Below are 6,839 nucleotides of genomic sequence, written 5' to 3' on the forward strand. Positions count from 1 at the left end.
AGATTGCTGGCTGATGCAATATTCAATCAGAATTTGATCATTTTTCAATAGGATTCCAATCAACTGAACAAAAGAACTGTTGATTATTATTTGCAGCCTCTGCGGTAATCCAGCATTGAATTTGATATAAATACGGCAACCTCGACACTCAAAAAGTAAGAAGTTTCTGAGATTGTCGTGCAGATCCTCAACATTGACAGATCGTATCTTCAATACTATCATCACTATGAAGGTATGTACCAAACTCATTCAGAGCACTCGGTTATGGGTCTTCCTAGGATAGAGAACAAGATTGTGATAATTTCAGTTGTGCTTGGTTTGAATTTTTGTGTGCTTTGCAGTTGTCTATGTGATATAGTTGAATCAAATATAACCAATTTATCTATGCTCGAATATTCCCTGCTTGATTTGTTACATTATTTGTATCGGTCGACAATATCAAAGAACTTTAGTTTTTCCCGAAAATTGTTGTTTGCAAGTTTTTTAACGCTTCAAGGATAGGCTCACCATCGGTTCTCTAGAAGCAATCTCTCAACAGCCTCTTTAATTAAAATTTTTAGGATATTTTCTCTGTTTCTATTTGTTCATTGATTTATTCAAGTTATTCGTCTATTCGATCTTGAACCTAAATTATTGAGAATCTTCTGTTCTGCTAAGCCGAAACAGAAAACGTGGGAGTATCAAGTATTCTATCAAGTATTCTCACATAGGCAACTGGAAATAATATATAGTCTATTTTTTATAATAGCTAACGGAATTTCAATATATAAGACGATTTTTATTGACATCATTGTATTTTGAATAAATAAATTGAAATTGAAATTGAAAAATTGAGAAATGTATCAAAACTATTTGTATCAATGTATTGAAAATGTTTGTTCTGTTTTGTTGTTTGGACAGTTCTTCTACGTAGTTTTCGTAGCAGCTGCGTTGGCCGTAATGTGTCTCATGTCTCCCACTCAAGCCAGTCCAAAGCCCAGAGAAATACACGGCAAATGATTCCCTAATTTTGAAATTGTTTCAATGCTTGAACTTGTTTTGTGTGTGTGTTTGATTGAAACAATGTAATAAAATCAATTGTCAATTGAGAAATGCGAGTTTTCGATTTATTCAACCTCAGTGTCATATAATGTATTCAATAATTTAACACAACATATCTTCCAGAGAAAAGTACCACTGGCTTGAGCCAAAAGGGTTCCAATACTAATTTATACTACCGTCCAATGTTGGCCACATTATTATTTCTTCTATAGAGATTATACTGGTTCTAAAGAACTTTGAGATTACTTTATGAGACGAACAATGATGGTAGAAAACGGATTGAGAAATGATTCAAACTCAGACCTAGTGAACAGTAGTTCGTATTATCGAGGTTGGCCACAAAAGTATTCGTTCTATAGAGGTTAGAACCGTTGAGATAATCAATTTCGTGAATCAAATAGTTGTGGTAGAATCTTTATTCATGAATCGTTAGATTTAGATAAATTTAAACTTGGAGTATGGTAGTTCGTTCTATTGAGGTTATTCACGAAATCATTCGTTCTATAGGGGATATCCTAGAGCTCTAAGATAACTCTGAAGAACAAATCTGAGAAAAACTTGATGAGATGAACCTACTCACTGGCTTGATTTGAGAGATGATAGTGAACAATACAATGTTAGAATATTGTAGCTCGTATTATAGAGGTGAGCCAGTAGAGCATTCCTTCAATAGAGATTATCCTAGAGATTTGAAATATCTCCGTGGAACGAAACCGAGAATAACTTGATAAGATGGCCCTATTAGGAATATTGCATCTCGATAAGATACATTCTCTCCCACATAGGCTGCAAGATAAGATACATTTTCTCTTTGATATAGGTTTTATCAAGGATCGACTACTAGGATATCACCATCTCCGAAAATACTTTTAAATATTTCAGTTTCAGATTGGACAGGCACTTCAATTTTTCCTTCAACATGTTACTACCCTACTGTGCATAATAAAGCCTCTTAAGGTGCGTACAGATCTACGCGCCGCGAACATGAGCAATTCACTTTTAATCAGCTGATGCCAGGCTTTTTTATATCTGTATCTTACCGTTTCTGTAAAAATACAGATATAGTCAGCTGATTAAAAGTGAATTGCTCATGTTCGCGGCGTGTATATCTGTATGCACCTTATGACCTAGAATTGTTTCATCAGCTTAACTCTCATGTGATAGACACTTTAGCCAGGAAAGCTGTCTGATTGGTCAATGGGTTGATAAGTCACGTTCACAGCTCTCCACAAACAGAAAGCAAGCAGCTTGAGTAGGTCACATACGATTCATTGGCCAATGAGACTGCTCGTTGAGTGTGGGGCTCAACTAGGCTTAACTATGCTTTAGCATAGTCATAGAGAAACAGTAGCATAAGACAACAATAATCGACAACAATCGGCTTAACAGTAATAGTATATTTCGCACCTAGGGCCGAAAATGAGACTTTTCCGGCTCGAAATCGGTTTTCAAGTCTGAAGCCGTAGGCCGAGGGCTAGAAAAGATTGAGAGCCGGAAAAACATTTTTGTCCATGGTGATAACGTTATTTTTAATAATAATAAACTTCTAAGAAAAATAAACAATATAAATATGAGAATAATTGTTTATTGGGCACTTCCGAAAGCAAAACAGGAAGGTCATAGCTCTAGCAAATCTGAGGTAGTCTGAATATCAGGAAATTGTCCAGTATTTCTACTTTTTATTCTGATTTGTCTAAATGACCTAAAAGATTATGTTCAATTATGTAAGAGGTTGAGTTTATACATTTTATTCTTCCAAATGACAATAAGATGATCTCTATACTTAAAATTTCAAAATTATTCAAGCCTTGATAGAATGATCAGTACAGTCAGTCAGTGTACAGTCAGTCGAATATATTTTTAATATTGAAATGAGGGGTATTTTGGCAAGCTGAACAAAAAAGTAAGGTCCTATGCACCTTTCTAATATTATTTCTTCAAATGAAAAATGAGTTTCGTGGGTTGTCAAAACTCCCCCTGAAAGATAACTATTCATTTTATCCTATCTTTTAGTAAAATAACAATGATTTCTGCATTGAATAACATCTATATTGCCAACAAGAATCGAACTCTTTGTGAATTTAGATATGACCTACACTTTGGATTTATATAATTCTATTAATGAATTCATGGAAATTGAAGTACTTTTTCCAGTTAGTTGATGACATTGATTATCAATAGAAAAAATGATTATAATTTTATCAATACAGAAATAGTTGAATGAATTGTCGATGTACTGAGTTCTTGGTCAACAATAATTCAATATTGATATTTATCCAATCATTATTTCTTTCAAAGTTATTTCATTTGAATTAGAAAATATTTATAAGCTCCTATCAATAACTTATCATTCATAACAATGAATTCTTCAAAACATGAATTTAATAAAAAAAAAAAATTGCCCATACTTCTGTATTCATGTTTGCATGTTTTCTACTTGTGATGGATAGCCAAAATATTGTGGAGCAAGCTGCACGGTGAATTGTAATCGAGGGCTGTAATCGAGGGCTCTGATTGGCTGAAAAGTTCAGCGTTCGGAGTGAGGTGAGGCGAGCAGTTAGAACAGAGGCAAGCGCCACGGCGAATGGTTCGGAGTACGGTACGGCGAATGATTAACAGCTGATTTTTAACATTATGAAACATATGCTCATGTTCGTTGAAAGGCAAGATGTTCAGAGGAATGGACGGTTTGCTGCGCGGTTCGAGGTTCGGTTCGGCATGATTGTGTGGACGCACCTTTAGTTGCTACAGGACATTTATACAGATCACAGGCCAAAGCAACATAATAATCTATCTTCTTCTTTTTTTCTTCTTCCTCTTTTTCTCCTTTTTCTTCTTCTTCTTCTTCTTCTTTTTCTCCTTCTTCTTCTTCTTCTGCTTCTTCTTCTTCTTCTTATGCTTCTTCTTCTTCTTACTCCTCTTCTCCTTCTTTCTCTTCTTCTTCTTTCTCTTCTTCTTCTTCTTCTTCTTTTTTTTCTTCTACCTATATCTAAAAGGCTAAGCCCCGACAAACTGAAATCACACCACAGCCCAAACTACTAAGCCTAAAAACTTTAAATTTCGCACAATTGTTTATTGTAGCCTCAAAACATCCACTACAAAACGATTTTCAGAAATCTGCCCCCCCCCCTGAGGGAGCTGGGCCCCAAAAAATTTTTCACTTTTTAACCGTTCATTGCACAGCAAAGTCATGGGGAACTTTTTTGTTCAGCTACGAAAGAATCAGATCTATGTAGAAAAATTCCAATCAGGAGCACAGGGGGGTTCAGGAGAGGGCACTTTTCGAAAATTTTGATGTAAAATCACACTACAGCTCAAACTAATTGGCCTACAGACTTAAAACTTCGCACAAATATTCTTCAAATATGCTAGATGCGCACTAAGAACGGATTTTGAGATATTTTGCCTCTAAGGATTTCAAAGGATGAAAAAGGATCCTATTAAGTAAGCTTATGGTAAGGTGAACTCCATATGGAACTGAGATAATTGACACATGATATTCCAACATATGTTGTAATCATTGGAAAGCTCAAAACAGTTTCATCAATTAGCTGATCGAATTGATTTTGCGTTGATTAAGAGCGCGAGCTTTCCACATGTTTTACGTGGTGAACGTTCTACAGATTTATAGTATTCCTGGTGATTGAGCCTGTCTTTTTCAGCGTTGTCTATTAATAATAAAGCTTAATTTACAACTAGCTTACCCAGCAAACCTCATACCGCCAATGTATCTCATGTTACACTCGACTTTATTCGTGAATCATGAAATTTATCTGACAATCAACATGTTCATTTACATCTCAATACGGACTTCCTATGTGCTTAGTCATGCAGCATTCATTATTCCGAAAACATATTATTCTTTTCAATCAATTGGTGGTAATATTCTGAGTAGATTTTTGCCCACACCTTCTTCTACTAGAACTCCCAGTGTCGCTCTGGGCCGGCTAGACTCAGTCGGCGTCTGGGGTGGGCTGCAGCAGGGGACAGGAGTCTTGGTGGGGTGTCCGCCAACCACCCTCGTTCGAGTCGGGGGTTGAAATAGGGCTTTGAGTACCTTAGAGGAATGTTTCCCTCTTTTAGGTGAGAGGGGCCATGCTTTCGCACTGCCAAACAGGGTTGGGCATGGAGTGAGAGGAGTAGGTATGCTGCGGTGTCCGCAGTGAAGGAGGTCTCTGTGATGGGATTAACGTTCCCGATTGCCACAATGTGTCCTCTTGTGTGTCTTGGATCTACTAACTGGAGTCGCTCACCAGGTCACTATTCTCGGGAACCAGGTGTTTTCCGGGTCTCCGGATTGAACTCGGGGTTCTCGCAAAGGCTTTCTCTAGCCTGTCTCGAGCTCCTCTTGCAATTCCGGATTGAATCGACAAGCTGCAGGAACCTGCGCGTCGGACTTCCCTAAGTCCTAGTCCTCGGGCACCGGGTGTCTTCCTGGGGTTCGGATCGGTCTCGGAGTACTCGCAAAGGCTTTCCCCAGCCTTTCTTGAGGTCCTCTTGCAATTCCGGATGGTATCAGCAAGCTGCGGGAGCCCGCGCACCGGACTTGTCTAAGTCCTAGTCTTCGGGCACTGGGTGTCTTCGTGGGGTCCGGATCGGTCTCGGAGCTCTCGCAAAGGCTTTCCCTAGCCTTCCTTGGGGTCCTCTTGCGATTCCGGATGGTATCGGCAAGCTGCGGGAGCCCGCGCACCGGACTTCTCTAAGTTCTAGTCTTCGGGCACCGGGTGTCTTCCTGGGGTCCGGATCGGTCTCGGAGTTCTCGCAAAGGCTTTCCCTAGCCTTTCTTGAGGTCCTCTTGCGATTCCGGATGGTATCGGCAAGCTGCGGGAGCCCGCACACTGGACTTCTCTCCTGAACATTAAGTCCAAGTCCTTGGGCACCAGGTGTTTTCCTGGGGTCGAAGTCAGGGTTGTCGGAAAGGCTTCTCTTAGCCTTTCTCAAGGTCCTCTCGCTTTTCAAGGTTCCGGCGATTATGTACCAAGGTGTAGTCAGGTTTTTACCAAAACCTGATATGTCGCTGCTGGTTGTAACAGGCAGGTTGATGCCCAAACCCATTGAAAAAGTTGAACAACACTCGTCCAAGTGTGTGTTGAACTGCGGAGCTTCCAGCGTCTGAGATTAACCACCTTTACCCTCAGACACAACTCCCGGTCGTCGAAGGATTCGGAGTACACTCAAAGCACGAGTTGTACTATGTTGCTAGCTGTGCGCTGCTTCCTTCACTCCTCTGTCAACCACTCGCACTGGATTTCCGAACTCGACTGACTGCCTACCAGCCTTTCTACGAGCCTCCCTCAGTGGCCGAGATGGAGGGGAGTAAGGATGCGCATCACTGCTGAGCGGTAGCCCAGTGACTGGTTTGCTCGTTGACCTCTGTGATTCCATCAGAGATAACCGAGCATCTTATAACAAGCCCTAAACTCAATTCCCTTCGTTAGTTACGATATACATCGTGACACACTGTTCCTACTAAGGGTAGTGGGGGGGGGGTGAGGATGGAAAGGGTATATGGCTGACAGAATGTCCCAAGACACTGAGTACATTCTGCCGCCTCTCCGCCGGTCATAGAAGACCAAGCAACAACTGAGCGCCAGGTTGGCTCCTTGCCAACCGGTGACGGTCCGTCGGCACCAACCAAAGAAAAACAGCAAGCTATCTGGCCACATCCTTGGTCCAGCTTTCCAAGGAGATATCAAAGCCCTGCACTGTGCTTTCGCACTGCGTGGAGACGCTGTGCTTTCGCACTGCAAAGAGATGCCGTGCTTCCACACTGCCAAAGGACGCCGTGCTTCTACACT

At 40.5% G+C, this 6,839-nt stretch overlaps 1 long non-coding RNA gene across 1 annotated transcript; it reads left to right on the plus strand.

Moving 5' to 3' along the window:
- Nucleotides 1–1,092, plus strand: LOC120354073. The gene is made up of 2 exons (XR_005572815.1): nt 1–232; nt 901–1,092. It is a non-coding gene; the product is annotated as an uncharacterized LOC120354073 (long non-coding RNA).
- Nucleotides 1,093–6,839: the final 5,747 nt, after the last annotated feature.

Source organism: Nilaparvata lugens, chromosome 13 (genome assembly GCF_014356525.2).
Source record: "Nilaparvata lugens isolate BPH chromosome 13, ASM1435652v1, whole genome shotgun sequence".
NCBI lineage: Eukaryota > Metazoa > Arthropoda > Insecta > Hemiptera > Delphacidae > Nilaparvata > Nilaparvata lugens.